At 40.5% G+C, this 19,006-nt stretch overlaps 1 protein-coding gene across 3 annotated transcripts in view; it reads right to left on the minus strand.

Moving 5' to 3' along the window:
* Positions 1 to 19,006, minus strand: part of MTUS2 (microtubule associated scaffold protein 2) — a 296,717-nt gene that overhangs the window by 273,200 nt on the left and 4,511 nt on the right. For all 3 annotated transcript variants that reach the window (XM_030476621.1, XM_030476626.1, XM_030476620.1), the window contains exon 2: positions 14,898 to 14,971. The gene's annotated coding sequence lies outside the window, so the exon portion shown is untranslated. The remainder of the gene's footprint in view (positions 1 to 14,897; positions 14,972 to 19,006) is intronic.

The following is a 19,006-nucleotide window of genomic DNA, read 5'->3' on the forward strand; positions in this document are numbered from 1 at the left end:
CAAGGCTCCGCTTTTCACTGATATCAGATAGAGGAATTACGTATTGCATGTAACCAGAGATGTTTTCATATTCACTTTTCTCCATGTCCCAAGCTATTTCCTCTGGTCTCTCAGAAGACAGCACTCAAGATGAACTCTTCAAGTATAAAAGTTAATAAGCAGCAGAGATGGCTGAGTTTCACTAGATCTGTGGGAAGCCACCTTCTCAGCAGAAAAAAAAAAAAAAAAAAAAAAAAGATCTCTTCTCTGACCTTTAAAAGATATTTCATGGAGTACATATTCTTTTATTACAGCAAAAACACACGGATACATAAACTCTTCCACATTTCTTTGATGAAGTGCATACACCTAATTGCTCTGACAAAAGAAAGATGGGCTTTTCCATTAGTAATTCTGGGGCTGGATAAAGAAAATAGTGTCTGGAAGATGGCTTGAAATTCTAAACTAGGAATGGAGACCGGCCACCTTCTCTTATGAAGAGCAACTAACCCATTTCAGGCAATTAAAAGCGAGGAGGAACCTCTGCCTTGCTCTGTCTTTTTATAAAGGTTTAGTCACTCTCTTGCAGTAAAGGTGACATGTCAGCTCAGAAGGACGACTCTAGTGAACTTTAGGAGATTAATGAAGCCAATGAGCCTCTTGACGAGCCCCACTTCTCAGATTAATGTCATTATGCATTGTTATTTTGCATTTTAACCCCCCTCTTCCACCACCACACATTAAAACATACCATTTTAAAGTAACAGATAAAAAACCCTGCCCTAATAAATCAGATATCCATAAACCGAATGCTATGAAGACATTCAAGTCCCAAGTCACTTATTCATGACCAATGTTCTGTTGTGATATGCTTAATCATGAAAGTCCAAATGCTGAGGTCAATCTATGTGGTTCACTTAAACTGTTCATCTTTGAGAAGAGAATAGTTATTACCAGGAAAGACTTGTGTCAATGGGGAGAAAACTGAAATTTTAAACTTTATTCCCAGTGATTTTCTGCAGAATTAGAAAAAATAAGATTAGAACTGACCCATACCTATTGACCAAGCACAAAACTTATTACACAGCAAAACTGTTTTTACCAGTGTCCCCACCCAGCTTCACCAGCTGGCAATCTCTAGAGATAAAAGCAGTGAAATGTAACACAATCATTGAGATTGTTTGTGGCACAGAGAAGTGACTGATAAGTGAGGCACCAAACTGGCCAAGCATCAGGTAAAGATGTGAAGGGCATTCAGGGCTGAGGATAAGCACTTTCTACTGCTCTACTGTCAGCAGAGGAAGTCAACCCAGAAGGTGGACCAGCCAGGAGAGTGGTGCACATAGCTGTGATGGGGAAGTGTTTGTATTAGAAGTGGGACACTGAATAATTATGGGATATTATGGGAAAAGCGTTGGGATTTGAACTAGGACAATGTGCATGCAACTTCCTGCCATGGGAGTGGGCAGCAAGCATTCAACTGTGCCCTCTGCATGGAAAAGTGTCTAGAGAAAAGGAGGATAATACCTGTTTTAGCTACATGCCTGAAATACTGACGAGCCATTCACAGAGGAGAACCAGAGATGAAGTAAGGTGTAGAATATCATAGCAGGAGATCAGGCAGGTAGTCTTGGAAAGAGCTGACCTAGTAGTGGTAACAGCAACTGTGAAAGGCAGTAAAACCAGGTCAGACCCAGGCAGGAACTAAAAACAAAACCCTGACCAGCAGATGGGGAAGAGGGGATGGATTTATAAGCTGTGGCTGGGCAAAAACATCAGCATGTTTCCAAATTAAATGTTTTTCATGTGAAGTGCAATGTCAACAGCAGAAATGTAAATACAAGAACATTTAATTTTATCAAGCAAAAAAGCTGAAAAAGGTGAGGAAAAAATGTGGCAGGTATGGCAAAGTTTGAAGAGACCCATCAATAGTGGTAAAAAATCCAGCAGAGTCATTTTTATGAAAGTCATTTCCTTCTTCCTTTACCAATAGATAAGCTTTCCTTCTCCCTCTTGCCTATATGCAGACTTTCATGGCTACGATACCACCTAACACAATTTCACATCAGTTGAGCAACACCAAAATTTTCTCTTAATTGAACCAAAGCATTATTTTCAAAGCACCTCAGTATGAATCTATATGTTGCCTATCATAGCTTGTGTCTTGTTCTCTTCTAAAAGATGATCCTTTTGGCAACATAACATTTCCTAACCCTCACCATAGTCTTCCCTTTTGCCTGGGTGAAGGAAGTCAGGGAGTCAAAAAAAAAAAATAACAGATCACAGAGATTTTTACTGATAGTAAAATAATTGAGGAGAAGGTTAAGGGAGTAAGGCCAGGAATTTATAGGAGAAGGTGAGGCAAAATGGGTAAATTAAGGGAGACCTGAAGAGAGACTTATGAAAGAAAAAAGTGACTTTTGTGTTGCAGGTGGTGGTGCCAATCAACACCTGTTTTCATTCATTATCACAGCAAGTTTATTCTCATTTATATAATAGAGGGAAAATATTTTGTGCAAAGACATTCTTCACATTTAGGGTCAAGTTTGGTACAGGAAGAGAACTCAAGCTCCTTCATCTGCTCCCACAAAAACTGTCTTCTACCTCTCCATCACCACTTGCAGTGTAAGCAAAGCAATCGCTTTCATATCCTTCAAAGTTTCATCTTCACTGAACATTATCAGTAGTCCCCAGAGTCCTAATTTACATCCTATTACAGTGCTACATGGGAATTAACTTAGCAGATGCCAAGCCAATTGCCCTGGGAATTTTAGCAAAGTAGTCTTTGAAATTTAGTAAGAGTGGAACATGTATTCACAGCAAAAATAGAATAATGCAGGTTTCATTAAAACTGTGGGAGGTTCAAAATTTCATATACTCTAATCTAGAAGTAGCATAGACCCCTAAATATATGAAATATTTATATTACCCTTACAAGTGAAAACTGAGAAGAATATACATTCTAAAGCCATCTATACACCTGTACTCAGGCTTCCTCTGTTCAGAAAATCCTCAAGTGACAAATACCTAACAAATATATTCTTCAGGAGGATTTAGGAGAAAGATTGTATTTTTGCTTTAAAGGAAGGCTTTTCATATATTCTTGATCTTTTCTGCACTTCATATGCAGAAGTGGAACAACTATTTACTTTTCTTCTACTTTTTATGGAACCAGCATGCAAAGCATACTTTTGACTCCATAGAAACAGCATTTTAATGCAAGTCAAATTAATAAACCCCTTCAATTCACAAGAACCCATTTTTAAGCAGCATTAGGCAACAGAAAAATGCTCTTACAAATCAGAAAATGGAGGGCAGGCTCCAAGCTTCCTACATTTATTTTTTTAATGGTTTATTGTGTCAGCAAAGACCTCCCCTTCCTTAAGAGTTAAATTCACTTAAGCAAGAAACAGCCTGAATCTCTCCTTCAGAAGCATCTTTATGCGTGATAACTGTTCATACCCAAAGTAGTATTTGGGTAGACAAAAGGCTTAGAATAAAGTTCTGGGAAATCTTTTTCAGAATTAATTTTTCAAAATTAATATGAAGGGTTGTACTCCAGTGTTCAGTGATGTAATAAGAATGAAGATACTGCAGAAAATAATTAAAACCCTTCCCCTGTGAAAGGAAAAGGGGGATCATTGCTGATGCTTCTGGGAAACTTCCCAGCTACTATAGTAATAGATCCCAGCAGAGGGAACACAAACAAATCTGTAACTGCAGCTCAGATTTAAACAGATGAGATCTGAAAGAAATTATGTGAATGCTAGAAAAATGTAAATGCCAGGCTACAATCCTATTTACTTCCAGCAGGAAAAATAAATGAGCCTATACTTTTTTACCTGTAAGAGTCATTAAAGCAAATATGAGTAGAACAAATCTAATATTGGAAAAGCCTACAATTAAAAAAATATGAGTCATTCCTCCAAAATCTCCTCATTGAAAATAAATTACAAGACCTTTATTTGTCAATTGTTAGTTCAGCCTATGCGAGCAGTTGCATTACTTCCAGCTTTTTTTCCCCTCAGACTGTAGGGATTAGAAAAAGCTTATACACACATGTGTAAATAACATGTATGCAAATCAGGCATTTAAAAAATCATGAAATACCAGGAGACCTTCAAGAAAAATTAGCAGGACTGAGATGAATATTATTAAAATCTACTAGGAAAAAAAAAAACCAAACCCAAAAAAAAACAAAGTGGGGAAGACTATTTCGAACTTGGTCCTTCTAGCATGCACAAGCCATAGCAAACTCTCCATGAACACAAACTAGATGAAAATGTGCAGTTTTGGGAAGAACTGCATCCCCAGGCCTGGGAGTGCACTCCCACTACTACATCCCAACCCCAGCAGAGGAACACATCTCCATGCTGCCCTACCCCCATCATTCTCATCTGATAAAGAAACCCAGATGAGATGCAAGCAAAGGACACCAGTGGATCCCAAAGTCCTTGAGCTGGCTGAGGAAGGATCACCCTCCATTCTGTACCACCTGCCCAATTAAGCAGTCACAGGCACAGCAAGCAGAGAACAGGGATGCATGCAGAGAAAACCCAAAGAACATCTGGAGAGCCCTACAGATTTCAATCCTGGATTTTTGAATAGCTGAAGTGCTACCAGCATTCAGACCAGCTAACAGTAAGGATGCTCGTGTCTTAGTATTAGCAAATCTCTTGTGGCAGCTCCAGATCTGAATGAGATACAGCATTGTCTCGAAAATCCATGCCCTAGCAGGTGCCACTGAATTTATTCATTCTTCAGAACTATCATATATTTTCACATCAGGCTTTGAACTTGTATCAGCAAGATCAATACTGCTGCCTTATACATCACAACTCTCCAGCTTCACGGTTACTACTTCAGCATATATGAAAGATTAGCAGGATGTAAAGCGATCAGGTTGAGCTCAATGTCTTAAGACACTAGAAAAATCAAACAAGCAGGTCTTTGACTCCAAGTTACTTTGGAGGTTAGGATGGAAACTGAACCAGTTACCTGCCATATCATCTGATCAGTATGAATACTTTAAAGCATTAAATCATTCACCCTGTTTCTTAACAGTCAAAGCCAAATGCAAACCCAGCCTGCAACAGAGTTAGCAGTATCATGGGTAGCAGTCACCTAGCAGAGGGCTGAAAGGTCTTGTGACTTTCTGGAGTGTCTTTGTCAAGTTACTCATCAGCTGATGTGTTTTCATTACCTACCATTAAATTGGAATTTGTACTTATCAAAGTAAGTAAGCTTCAAAGGGGCAGGATACTGCTTTGGTAGAGACTGCCTACTTCAGCCTACCTCTTGGCTCTCTTGCTACCACAGCCTCTTCACAAAGCAGTGGCTACCAGCTCTCCATCTGAAAAAAAGCTTTAGAATTTAACAAAAAGAGGTTTGCTTCTAGCTAGAAAAATCTGACATCAGTTTGCAGACAGCCTACGCCTTGCCTTGGGGCTCCAAGTGGAATAATTCAGAAGTCCATTCCCACTGAGAAGTCATTTTCATTTTAAAAAAAAAAAAGTTTCCTCCTCAATACACTTAACCTTATTAAAAGTGTAATTCCCACTCCAGTCTTCCAGCTATGCACACTCTAGCACTCCCAAAGAAAGGACTGTCACTTAATTAAAGTAAGTCATGTTTAAACAGTCTAGCAATACCCCAGTGTGGCCTGGGGGACCATTTACACCAGGGATCACTCTCAGTAGCAGCATGGACAAGGCCAAATCAGGTCTGGCTCCCATACACCCACCAACACAATTTCCCATCACTAGGCCAGTGAGTTTTAGCACTCTCAACACCCCATGTGCCCACACCACATACCCTCATTTTCACACTATAAAAAGTACTCTGGTCCTCACCGTATTTCACAAGCTTTGGATAGAAAAAATGCACACAGAGTAATAATTATGTTGTGCAGGGCACTGTGTGGGTCCCAGAAGAGGGCCTGATCTGAGTGTTGGGTAGTGCAGAACAATTCTCAACATAGAGCAGGCTGCACCAAGCAGTATAAGTCACTCTCTGTGACGTAACCCAGCTCTTCCTCAGCACTGTAAATAATTTAATGAGCTTCCCCATGTTTGCAGGTGGCAACATAATTCTGAGACTTCATAAGATTTTGATTCACTCCAAAAATCCTTTGGAAGCCTATAGATGTGATGAACAGAACTAGGATTAGATTGAAAGTGAAACAGAGAAACTGCACCATTGCTGCTTATACTGGACAAGAACAGAATATAGGTAAGTCACAGAGGCATCAATGTGAATGCCACGTATTTCTCCATGCCACTTTTTGATTTAATGAAATTGTGAAAAGACTTCTTCCCTTAGCAAAAATTCAGAAATTCTTCCCAAAAACTGAACTTGATGGAACTCTCAAATGCATTTATCTGGCTCAACAGGTGATCATAAGAAGCTCAGGGTGGCTACCTTCTCGACAGAGCCAAGAATCAACAGAAAATGAGTGTTTCATTTTTGTGGTAGTTGCTTTTGGGCTCCTTTGGGGCCACATATGGCCTCAGTTGAGAATATCTGCTCAAATGTGTAATTTTGCTAGGTACGCATCCAACCTCAGAAAACTTTAAGTACTGTGGATGCTCCAGCATCTATACAGGTGCAACAAGCATTGCATGGGTAGCATCCTGGAGTACATAGCTACATTTTGTGTGTTTTTTCCTCTTTGAGACAGTAAGTTACATAAGCAGCAGTTCTGATGATTCAGGCAGGCAGCTAGGAAGAACAGACCTCAATTGCTTTAAAATGTGTACTTGTAAATGAAGAAGCATTTCAAGATTAGGCATCTGTCCAATTCTTTTTATCATTTAGCGTATTATGCTAATGAGGATGCTGTTCCTTTAATTATCATTTGAAATAAAAATTGCATTCAGTCCCTTGATCTTCCTTAAAACCATTCCCATGCTCAATTCCCCCATAGGCCTTTAATCACACTGCTTCAATGTGAAACTCTGCTTTTGAGAAAAACTCTTCTCAAAACTGGTTCACTGAGAAAGTTTAAATTGTTTTCCCTCATCTGAGCTGTATCCTTTACCACTTAGCAGCTTAGGAGGAAGGGCTGTAAGACTCAAACTAATAATAGATTATGCACTGGCTGCAGCCTAACGCCAAAACCTATTATACTGCATATACAACAAACAGCAAACTCCAGGACTTGTTAGATAAAAGAGAGACAACTGAAGTGAGCTACAAAATAATACTGTGCTGTGACACTTTATAGTAGAATTCAGTAAATCCTATTTAAAAAGCACTTAATACACACAACATGGGCTAACTTCATTACACAAAACTACCTGCACATGATGTTCATGGGTATTTGTTATTTGTTAAAATGCTTCTCCATTTTGTTTCAGTGTGGCTTTCTGATTGTCCTGACAGAGGTTCCTGTAACAGAAGCCCTGGCTGGGTGGGAGCCTGAGCCCTACTTCATATACAAAGTCACCCCCACCAGCTATGGCTCTCCTGCACCTCTGAGCTCACCCCACAGCATCCCCAAACACTTGTGCTGTGGGCACAGGTACAGCAAAGCTTGTCTGCGTGGACACCAGGTCAAGGGCCCTGTGTCTCCATCCACACATCCTGGAAACAGCTCCATGGCAGGAGGACTTGCCATGACACCTCCACACACCTCTCCCTGGGATGAGGATGGGAGACTGCGCTGCTCCAAGCCTAACCTACCTCACTCCACACTTAATTGCTGTGTCAAACAATAGTCATGAACACATGCACTCTCCTTCGGAGATGCAAACATAGCTGTATAAGCTTATCTTCTCTTCTGAAGGAAGGAAAAGCCCGTCTCATGAGTCACCTTTGGAAAAGCATGGGCTTCAGTCTCCAAGGCAGGCTCAGGCTCCACCAACATTCAGAGGAGAGGTTACTGGCATTTCTTGGCTTGAGCAGCAGCCACTTTTGAACAAGCCTTTTGATACTTGCCTCACTGCAGCCCTGAAACTGTTGGTGCTTAACAAATTAGTGTCTTATACAATCTGAGTTGCACACATATGATTCATAGGGATCCTGAGGACAAGTAGCACTCCCCTTGCCACTACAAAAAGATGATTTTTTTCTTTTATGTTTTAGCACACACACTACAGTAACCAAAGTTATATTTCAGTTATGATAAATCTATTTAGAGCTTAACTGCGGTATGTATTGTATGCTATGCTTTCATCCTACAGTGAAACTGAAAGAAATACTTGATTTTGTTAAAGCTAAGACCCAAACTGCACCAACATCTTGAAGCAAAGTATTTACAAATATTCTGACAACTCATTTATCTGTTTTGCCATAAAATTGGCTTATACATGATTAATTATGAAAAATAAGCACAGCACGCTTTCATGCACTTTTACTTTGAAATCAAGGTCACACTTTGTTTTGCAATTCAGAAAAAAAGTATGAATAATATAATTAACATATCAGAAGATTCTTTGCAAGCAACTTTATTTAAGCAAGCTAAACCAGGAGCTTGTGAAGTTGTTACTATTCTATCATTGCAGATGGATCATTTCTTAGCCCTTGTTTATATCCTTCATTTTATTTGACTAATTCGTTGTATTGAAAGGATGCTTGAAGAAGCACCCCTCGTACTAAGCCATACAACACTGAATGAAAATAGTATTCATACCTGAAAGCATTTACAAGCCAGTTCCTGCTCTGTGGACTCAATTTCAGCTGGGATGCTGCTCCTTAGAAACAATTCAGTAATGGTGTGGTTATACATGGGAAACCAGTAACTTAAAGTCATAGAATCATGGAATCATTTAGGTTGGAAAAGACTTTTATGATCAAGTCCAACCATTAACCTAACACAGCCAATTTCACCACTAAACCATGTCCCTAAGTGACAAATGTACGCATCTTTTAAATACCTGCAGGGATGGTAACTCCACCACTTCCAAGGGCAGCCTCTTCCAATGCTTGACAACCCTTTCAGTGAATCTAAGCCTCCCCTGGCACAACTTGAGGCCATTTCTTCTTGTCCTATCACTTGTTACTTGGGAGAACAGACTGACACTCACCTCACTACAACCTCCTTTCAGGTAGCTGTAGAGAATGATAAGTTCTCCCCCTCAGCCTCCTTTTCTCCAGACTAAACAACCCCAGTTCCCTCAGCTGCACCTCCCAGGACTTGTGCTCTAGACCCTTTGTGAGCTTTGTTGCTCTTCCTTGGACATACTTGAGCACCTCAATGTCTTTTTTGTCATGAGGGGTCCAAAACTGAACACAGTATTTGAGGTGCAGCCTCACCAGTGCCAATACAGACTTCCATCACCCACCTGAATACATCCAGTAAGTCATTCTGTAAATTCTCTGCTCAAGATATTCAGCTGCCAAAATAATTTTGTGCTAAGCATAGTATAACAGTGTAAGATGTGGGTCTCAGGCGTTTGGATGTAACCACTTCATGTGAACCATCTTCTGCCCATACAGCTGCTTACAAACCCTCACCAAGCCTACATATGTGAGTCAGTTCTGGTGAAAGAGCAAAACCACATATTGACAAGTCCCTTGCTTCAAATACCGAGAAGTTAATTTCTAGATGCATGCTTCTTTCACTACCGAAAATTTACCTAGTTATCTCAGTAACAGCCATTTCTTAATACTATACTTACTACTTTCTCAAAGCACAAGAGAAAATATATATGCTTTTGACCCCAGCTACTGTTCTTTCCCTCTGCCTCAGCTGCTGCCCAGAGCCAGCCCCAAAGCCAACTGCAGGCTTGCAAAAGGACATATGGATTAGGAGCTGCCTACTGTAAAGATCTGATCGACAAATAATAGCCTCCCCATGTCAACACAAATTGTCAGGAAACTTGTTATTCATGTATCACAGAGCTAGACACAGAAAGCACTGCTTTCACTATGCTGCTGATATTTGAATAGCTTCTTTTTTAAAAAGGGCAAATTGTTCCCCTGAAATCTTGCTTTACAATGGCAATGACTGGGCTCAATTTCAATAGAAATTAGAATTGCCTTTTTCAAAAGGAAGCTTTATTCTATTAAAGGTTAAGAAGGTAACAGACATAAACACATGATAAAAATCAATACTAAAAAGGACTATAGTTCTTTAAGAGAAACAGGGTGGGCAGAAGCCATGGACACCACATGTGCAAAAAGAAATGCAAAATCTGGAATAATGACAAATGACAAGCTGAGACAGAGGCTAAGGTCTGCTAGAAACCTGTCAAATGAGGTAAGGGAGCAGAACAAAGCACTCCTCAAACATATATCCTCGAAGTCATAAAAAATATTGTCATATTGAATTTTAATCTAGCAGAGAATCCGTGGATTCTGTGGAAGAACTACCTTACTAGTAAGACTTCAAGAAAGACTGAAAGTTCTAGTTCACTACACAGAGTAGTGAAGTCAGCTCTAGCTGATGTTATATTGGATACCTACTGGGTACAGGTGAACCATTTAACTAGAAAATTATGATTCACTACAGGCAAAAGGCAATGCTCAAGTTTCTTTTGCAATTTGAAAAGAATATGTAATCTTAAACAATACCTAATTTACTTGTCTGGATATTTTAGAACAACAGTTTCTCAAACCTAAAAGCAATCATGAGCAAAACTGAGCAGGGGGTAATAGTCACACACAAAAATATAAAAAGGATTTTCATCCCACCTGCTACAGAATGCTTTATTGCATGCCAGAAAAAAAGATAATCACTGTGCTACTGCCATGAAAGAAAGCTTTTTTGGTTGAAGATTCCTGGCTAAGGAGAGTGACAGCAGCAGCAGAGAAACCTGTAAAACAAACCCACAGTACATAACAGATGGGGAAAAAAGACACTGAATACAAATTAACATTGCAGAAACACTAGCAAATGATGGAAGAAAAACCCCCAACACATTAAAAAGCTATGGTGAGATTTCTGACAATAGGAGCTCCTCCCTAAATGGAACAAGAGTAAGTCAATGCCAAGCAACAACTTTAATAACTGGTCATTCCAGACAAAAATTATCAAACAATTCAGAAAAAAAAAAAAGATGTATTTAAAAACTACTTCTACTCTGCATTCAGAAAGATGCTAGATGCTATATTCACATCTTCTAGTGATAATGACTTACCATGCCATCAGTAACTGGAGAGAGCTTCAAATATCCCCTCAGTTAAAACCCCGCATTAAACGGTAGAGGACAGATGAACCTGTACGTTTTGATTCAGTGACTGCTTTTAACAAACATGGGAACACTAGAAGTTCCTGGTGACTTGAAAGAGTTAATCTCAAAGCAGTATTTAAAAAGATTAAGTAGGATAACCTAAGCACCTATTGAACGGTTAGACTGGCATCAGTAGCAAGCAACAGCAGGGAAAGATTATCATGGGACACAATCAATAAGTCATTGAAAGATAGTAGCATAATTAACACCAATCAGCACAGCTGTACAGAAAATAGGCCTGGTCATGTAAATCTGATCATTTGTATGCAGTTACATCATCTGATAATGGTAGTGTGCTGACAGGACATTTCTAGTCCTAATTTCACACTACGCAGCAATTTAAAGTCATGCTATACATAAAATCCTGGATTAAAAGATTCACCACACTACATCAACATTGCTCATAGTAAATGAATATCCAAAGTGGCTAACTAAATGGATAATCAGCATCCAGATAACTGATTCCTTGTCAGTCTAGCAGGGGAAAAAATGAAGTACAACACTTGGAAGCTGAAATGAGCTACACTTGCTCAAAAGGCAAGGCTCATTATTTACTGAAACAGTTTACCCGTGACACAGTAGATTCATTACTATTGGTACCCTTTAAATCAAGACCTTGGTCTCTTTCAGGAAGATACGCTAGATAAAAAAAAAAAAAATTAAAGGAGTACTGCTGATATATTCTACATTTCTCTGACCTGCACTGAGCAGGCAGTAAGAATAGATATTCATGTGGTCCCTTCTGGTCTTTAAATTTATAAGCCTAGGAAACAATGACCCAGACATTATTAATCCTTCTGGAATTTAATGCAATAAGTGAATCATGCTTAATCCATCTGATACAGCATAAAGTGTCTTGAGTATTTCTGTGGGATTTCAACTGTAATCCAGTGTTAAATTACTGGATGACTGTGAAAATATTATCAAGGCACTTCCTTGAATTTGATTTTTAGCTGAAAGCAGCAAGAATCTATCCCTTTTTGAAGCACCTCACTAGCTGTTTGCATAAATACCATGGTATGGTATCAAACTCTTGATCCTTAGCTTCCTATATAGACCACTTTGACCCATTCCTTGGGAAATGTTTTTTTTAAAGCAATGCTATCAGAACAGTATTTGCATGGTGTGTCAGAAAGCCTCCCATCAGGTACAGCTGCAACTAACACACTACTTCACACAAATCTCTCTTAAATGGGGTTATGCTCTCATACGCCCATCATCTTCCCACACCGTGCTCCAAGATCAGTACAAGAGGTGAAAGCCACATTATCTCTGCCAAACACTGTCCCATCTATTTGAAACAAAACATAGGGCCTTGAAAATGCCTTTCTTGTAAATAGCTCTGGAATGGGCCAGGAAACTTCATTCTCCCAGGTCTGCAGCCAGTGCTCAGATTGCAAAATAGACTCCTATATTTCTTGCTCTATTCAATGTCTAATTCTGGCACAATTTCCCCCTTCAGAAGCTGAACATCTCTAACACTCATCACAGAGCAGATTCATTTCAAAGATTCCCAGAGCTCTTTTCCAGCTGACGGCCTTTGATTTCCAATCCTTCTAGCATAAGGAATCAACAACTTCAAGCTACTTCTCACAGGTCTTTCTTTGAATACCACTAACATCAGTTCAAATAGGAAGAGGATATGTTAGTGGAAAAAGTACTTAATACCTGTTAATAGTGAAACAACATGTCTTATGGAAGGGAATGCTTTAATGTGACCTTCTGGAGAAAACTACTAACAAATTACATCCTCTGCTTTTTTTTTTATCTTCTCATTTAGATGCAATTACAGAATATTGAAACATTGTACAACTCCATTTTTTGGGGTATTGATACAGTTCTTTTTATAGCCATCATCCAAGCACTAGGGAGTCCTCAAGCAAGCTGGGAAATCCGCAGGCATATATAGAAAATTAAGAATACTCAGCAGGATTCATGTGTATTTCTCACTTCAGCTTGTGCTCTTCCAGCTCTGTAGCCAAGTACCAAATCCAGGGTCCAGCCTTTGACTTTGTCCAGTTAATGGTAGTGGGACAGCTGTACACAAGAGCACTCTGTGAGGGTCCAAACAGCAACTCTTCCCACCTACAGGACTCATACAGCTTTAGCCTTACTGGCTGAGTTACATGACTTAGAACCCCAGTAACAAGAAGGCAGAAACACAACTGATTTTAAACTAAAATTCCTTTGTGTGCGTAAATATATATAATATAAAAGGCATTTTTGTACATCCTTTACATCACTTGGCACAGTGTCCTGCAAATGTTCTCAAACAGCAGATGTGCATTGCACTATGCCTTCCCATCTTTCATGTGGGGCAACAGAGTGCTAGAGCACCACATGCCACCTGTAAGCCCGTAAACATGGGATTTCCCACATCTGGGGTTTAGCCACCTGACTGCTGTGGGATTATAACCAGGATGCATGTGCCACCCAGGAGACAGTAACACACCAGTCCAGTCATCCATTTCACAGCCTAAACCACATCATCTGTGGCTGACATGACTGTTGCCAGAGAAACAGCTTTTGGCTTGAGCAAGGAATGCGATATTTCTCCCCAAGCCCCTGTGACCGTACAGTTCCTATCACACAGCACTGTCTCCAGAAGCATCTGCATGTCTGAAGAGTCACTTGAAAGCCAGGGATCATGCCATGATGTCTGCTTTACCTTTCTGAGCCCTGCCAGTCCCTACTGGCTCCACAGTCTGGGCTGGAGAGGGAAATAGACATGGTAAAGGATTTCCTACACTGGGGATTGACATGGTGGGGATGTCCTTGCCAATGGCCTGGGTTTGCTTTCTCTTTGCTCCCATCTGCTTTCTGCCCTCAGTCTGATTACCACAAAGACATCACCCCTTGGATGCCTCCTCACCCTGTACAGTGCTGTGTGCTAGCCTCAGAACTCTGGTTTTAGTTGGTCCGCCTGAGGTTAACCCTGGCTGGGCAAAAGCTAGAGATGCACCTAGCCAGCTTGCTTGGGGGTAGGCTGGGAAGAGGCAGCCTGTAGCCTTCCTCACGCCCTCCAGGATTTGACAGTAACCCCATAGTCAGCCTCCATCCAGAGCCTACACTGTCCTGTTTCCATTTTCTTGAGCCATTTGGGGCTTTGGGAGCATTGACAGCCTGTTACTGGTAGGCAGTCAAAGAGCCAACAATATCTCCAGCAGGTGGCAAATATTGCCCCACAACTTACCAGCATAGCTGTCATTTTGTTCCAGGTGAAACATCATTGCTGACCTCCCAGAGGCCTCAGCAAACACTGTTATTGCTCACAGCTGAATGCACCTCATGCCACTTCAACACAACTTTACCAGGATCCATGTCACAGCCATCTCCCAGTCAAAAAAGTTACACCTTCCAAAGAAAGACTGTCTTCAAATATTGTCATCTTATCTCAAAATGTAACCGTATTTAGTTTAGATGTGTAGTACATTGGTTTAGATATTCAGGTTTTCTATATATACTACCTATATATCAGACAGCAATTAAAAAACCAAACAAAACCCCACACATTAGGAAAGCAAAGGTCTATTTTTGTTTGATAATTCCCCCCAGTAAAAAAACCCATGGTCTTCTTCGAAGTCACCTTTATCTCTGTTTATGCAATTTTTAGAGGGAGTTTTCTTTTCACAGGATAGAGTAGCACTAATATAAAAATCGAAGATGACTTGCAAAAGAGCTCTTTGATGGCAAATACATTTAAAAGATAAAATCAGACATTAATAATATGAAAGACAAGCTTACCCAGAATGCTGGAAAAACAAATGTTACTTCCATTGGTTATAGTTTGCCCTAGAAGACAGTCCCAGGGTGGAAACCTTTAAAAAAAAAAAAAAAAAACAAATGAAAGACTCATTATAAATAGAGTAGTTAACAAGGGCAGACACCATCAAATCTTTTGTAACACAGTGCTCAAGATTAAACATCCTGTTCTTCTGACTGTGATCCTGTCCAAGTTTCCTGGCATTAGCTCACAGATAAGCTGGTCTGTGTTAGGAGTTAAATGAAGCAATGCACCTACTTGCAAAAGAGGAAGAGGATACAAAAGCCTTGTGAAACAAAAACTCCACATTTTCTGTTCCTCTGGAGTATCTTTAGAGTAAGTCAACGCTCTCAAGCCAAACTTAGGTACACAAGCTGAAGACAAAGCATACATTAAACCTAGTCAGGTTTTAATGTATTTACAGAGATCATTGTTTTTAAGGGACTTGGTGCTGTTTGACATCTTATCCCTATGCCACATTTTGATGGGATAACAGTGATGTATTGCTATTCAGGGAGATTTAGCCGAATTTGCTAATGATGAGATTACCTAGGAAAAGTACAGAAGGAAAGAGTTAAAACAAGAAAGGGTGAGGAAGATGATCCAGAAAACACACAGAAGCAGCTTCTTCCAGAAGTCAAGAAAGTATTGTAATCACAAGAAATAAACATTGTGAATCAGAGAACATGAGTTATATCAAAAGACAGTGGGTCAAGGCAGAGAAAGAAAGAAATTCAGTCCTCAGATTTGGTAAGAGGTCATGAGATGCAGCTTTATCAGTGGTAAGAAAGGCCAAAGTCAACCTGCTGAGAATCTAAGGTGAAGCTAGAAGAAAATCTCCCAAGTAGGATTGACCAGATCATAAGATGACAAAAAGCTGGAAAATGTTTTGAGGTTTGGTTGTTGGGTTGTTTAGGGTTTGGGGGGGGGGGGGGACAGGAGGGGTGAAATTAATGGGTTTTATTTGGTTGGTTTGGGTTTTTTTTATATTACATCAGTGAAGTGTATTTATTGTATTATGATGGGAAAGAGTCAGAAGATAGAGTGAACAGTTAAGAGGTACAAGTGCGAGGAAGAGGAAGATGGATGTTACTGTGGGACAAGCAGAGCAGGTGGAGATCAGAAGAGACCTGAGAGTTTGACAAGGAAAAGGCAGAGTCAGAAGGGGGAAGGACAGCTGAGGGAAAAGGGGAAGTCATGTGACACTTTTTTCCTTGTGATAAAGTGGAGAAAAGTTAGATAAAAAGATTAGAAAATATTAGAAGACGAAAGATCTCAATGAATTTCAAGTAAGAGATTTAATTAAATAGTGGTTTTAAATGTTTTAATCATATGCAGCTGTGGTCATTGTTTGTGATAAATTTCCCATAATCCCAAATTCAAAGTAACTGGTAGCAAAACATGCACTAATTACAATTAAATTTATATTTTAGTAAGAAATTCCAGGTATGTTCTGGTTTTATCCCCCCTTCCATTCCCCAGCAAGGCAGGTTGCTTCTTTTCAAATAACTCAGTTAAATTGTGTGTTCAGCCTCATTAGCCTTCATCTCCATTCCCCTGTGGTTTTAATTAGGTAGATCTCTTTGTGCACAGCTGCCTCAAACCTTCCCCCCGAACAGTCGCACAATGTGCTTGTTTTGTGTTGTCATTCTTCAAATGCTCCTAATTACACTGGAGACAGCCAAAGCAATAGGGGCAGAGTGGTGCTCTCCCATTGAGAAGGCAAGGCAGGAGCTGCAGCCAGCAAGGCACACACATCCCTCAGGTAGCATAAGATGCACTTCCACACTGCTCTTCCTATTTTACTCAAGACAACCCACCAGCAGGACAAGCTCAAGTGAAGGGTCAGACCCTCTGAATAGACACTGCACATGGAGCTGACTTCTCCCAGCAGCCGCCTTCCTGCTCCACAAGCACCCATGCTGGCCCACCACCTCCACACCCAGTAGATGAAATCACAGGGCAAGAACAAGGCCCAGATGTGCCATCAAAGCTGAGGGACACAGGAGGCCCTGAATTTAGGGCAATACCTGGCTGCAGCTCTTCCCCCAAACCACTCACCCTGGCAAGCCCAGCACATCCTCCCTGACATAAGGCCATGGCACTGTCCCACAGGACAGAAGAAAGGCTCAGGAAGACCTGCTCCAAAGGTCTGACCTGGCTTTTAGTTAATTTTTTAAAGGAGCAAAAGTACCGAGATCGTGACATGACCTGTTCCCAGCTGGAAATGGGGTAAAGGCTGATGTTTCAGGGAAGAAAAAGGGAGGGAAGGGTCAGCTCTGCCCATAAGGAGCTAGACAGGACATCTTAAAGTCAGGATTTCTGCTTCATCCCCTATTTACACTCTATTAGCAAAAAGAGTGCAAATCCAGCAAGCGTGATTAGCAGAAAACCCCTAAGAGCAAAGGGTCTCTGTTCCACAGCTATTCTGCAGCCCCAGCGGAGAGCCTGGGTTGCTCAGCACCACTCCTGGGTTATTCCTGGCTGCCAGGGTCAGCAGCAGCACAGCAGGGATTAGAGCAACTTGGATTTGTTACATAAGGGACATGTTGCTCGTGGCTTCTCCCAAATCCCAAAGACACTGCTGTTATGTAACAGGAACAATCAAACAGGGCAGCTTTCCCTTGATTTGATTTTTTAAAAGTGCTGAGCAGCTAAAAATGAACACTGTGGATCTGTCAGACGCACTGTTATGTTTTCCACTCTAATCAGTTTAACCTTAAAGCTGCTGTAGCTGACAGGGACAGTGACTCAGCTTCCACTTTGCTGGAAGCCTTGGGATACAGAAAAGTGAAATAAAGCAACCTTTGTCTACCTCTCCACCTGGTCAGTGCAGGGCAGAGCTTGTATCTTCTGAAGCAAGACTGAAGGCTTTTATTTCTTCAGCATCAGTATCTCGCTGGCTCTACTGACATTAAAGGATTACTCACATGAATAAAGGCTGTGGATGTGGCCCTGAACTTCGCTGCATGGACGGGGTGGTGGCTGTGAGCCACTCTGACACTTTCATCAATGAAAAAATATGAACTCATTTGACAGAGTCTCCAGAGATCCTTGCCTTCTTAAGTTATGACTGTAAATATTTCTGATTGTAATGCACACAATTCTACATGATGCATCTACGCACACACGTTATTGATATGCATAGTAACAACAAAATACATTGTTTCTGTAAACCACTATATCTGGGGCATTGCTCCAGCAGTACCAAGGATAGGTAGATGCAGATGTTCCAGGAAGTCCTAGCTGGCAGTTTGATCAAGCTGCTGTCATATTAAGATTAGCACTTTGCCCAGTCTGGTTTTGTTTTAGAAACTTACTCATTTCTTTCCAGCTTACAAACTATGCTTAAAAAAAAGTTTTCCATTTGAGTCAAGTGGAATATAAAGTTTTATTAGTTTAAGATCCGATTACCCTTTTCATGTAGATCTCAAATTTCTTATCTATTCTCCTAGCCTTCCAGCCTTTTAACACATTGGAAAAACAGCCCAATTTTAGTGCCCATGATAAACATTTGTTTTGATCCTCATAGCATTAAACCCCAAACAACATAGACAGTTTGTGACCATGGTACCACAACCCTGTCCTATGCACTTGCTCCTGACCCCTAGTCTCATGCATGCAGCCATTTGGCTTAACCAAGGCTCATACAGATGGTCTCCAGAGATTGTTTTACCATTTTTCCTGTTTTAAAACCTCACTATTATATTACGCCAATAGCTGAACAACCTTTCAGCATAACAGCAAGGGAAGAACTTAAAATCCCAGTGGTCTGGTAGACCAGAATAAATGCGTTCATCCTGAGAGCATGGCTCTGCCCAGCACGCTGAAGTGCTATTTACTTCTGAAAGTCTTATCTGTGCCCAGCATCCTGCCAGCTTTCCCTGTGCATAGCACATCATGATTCCTTCCAGCATTCTGGCGTGAACAAATTGCTTCGAGCTTGAACACTTAATACAAAGCTTTATTTTCTCCCATCACAATCCAATTCTGGTTCAGTAACACTAACATACTCTGGAGCACAGAAATACATTACTTGGGATTCATCTGGTCCCTCTGAATTTTTCTGGCAGTATAAACTTGTGAATTA

This window comes from Strigops habroptila, chromosome 2 (genome assembly GCF_004027225.2).
Source record: "Strigops habroptila isolate Jane chromosome 2, bStrHab1.2.pri, whole genome shotgun sequence".
Classification (NCBI taxonomy): domain Eukaryota; kingdom Metazoa; phylum Chordata; class Aves; order Psittaciformes; family Psittacidae; genus Strigops; species Strigops habroptila.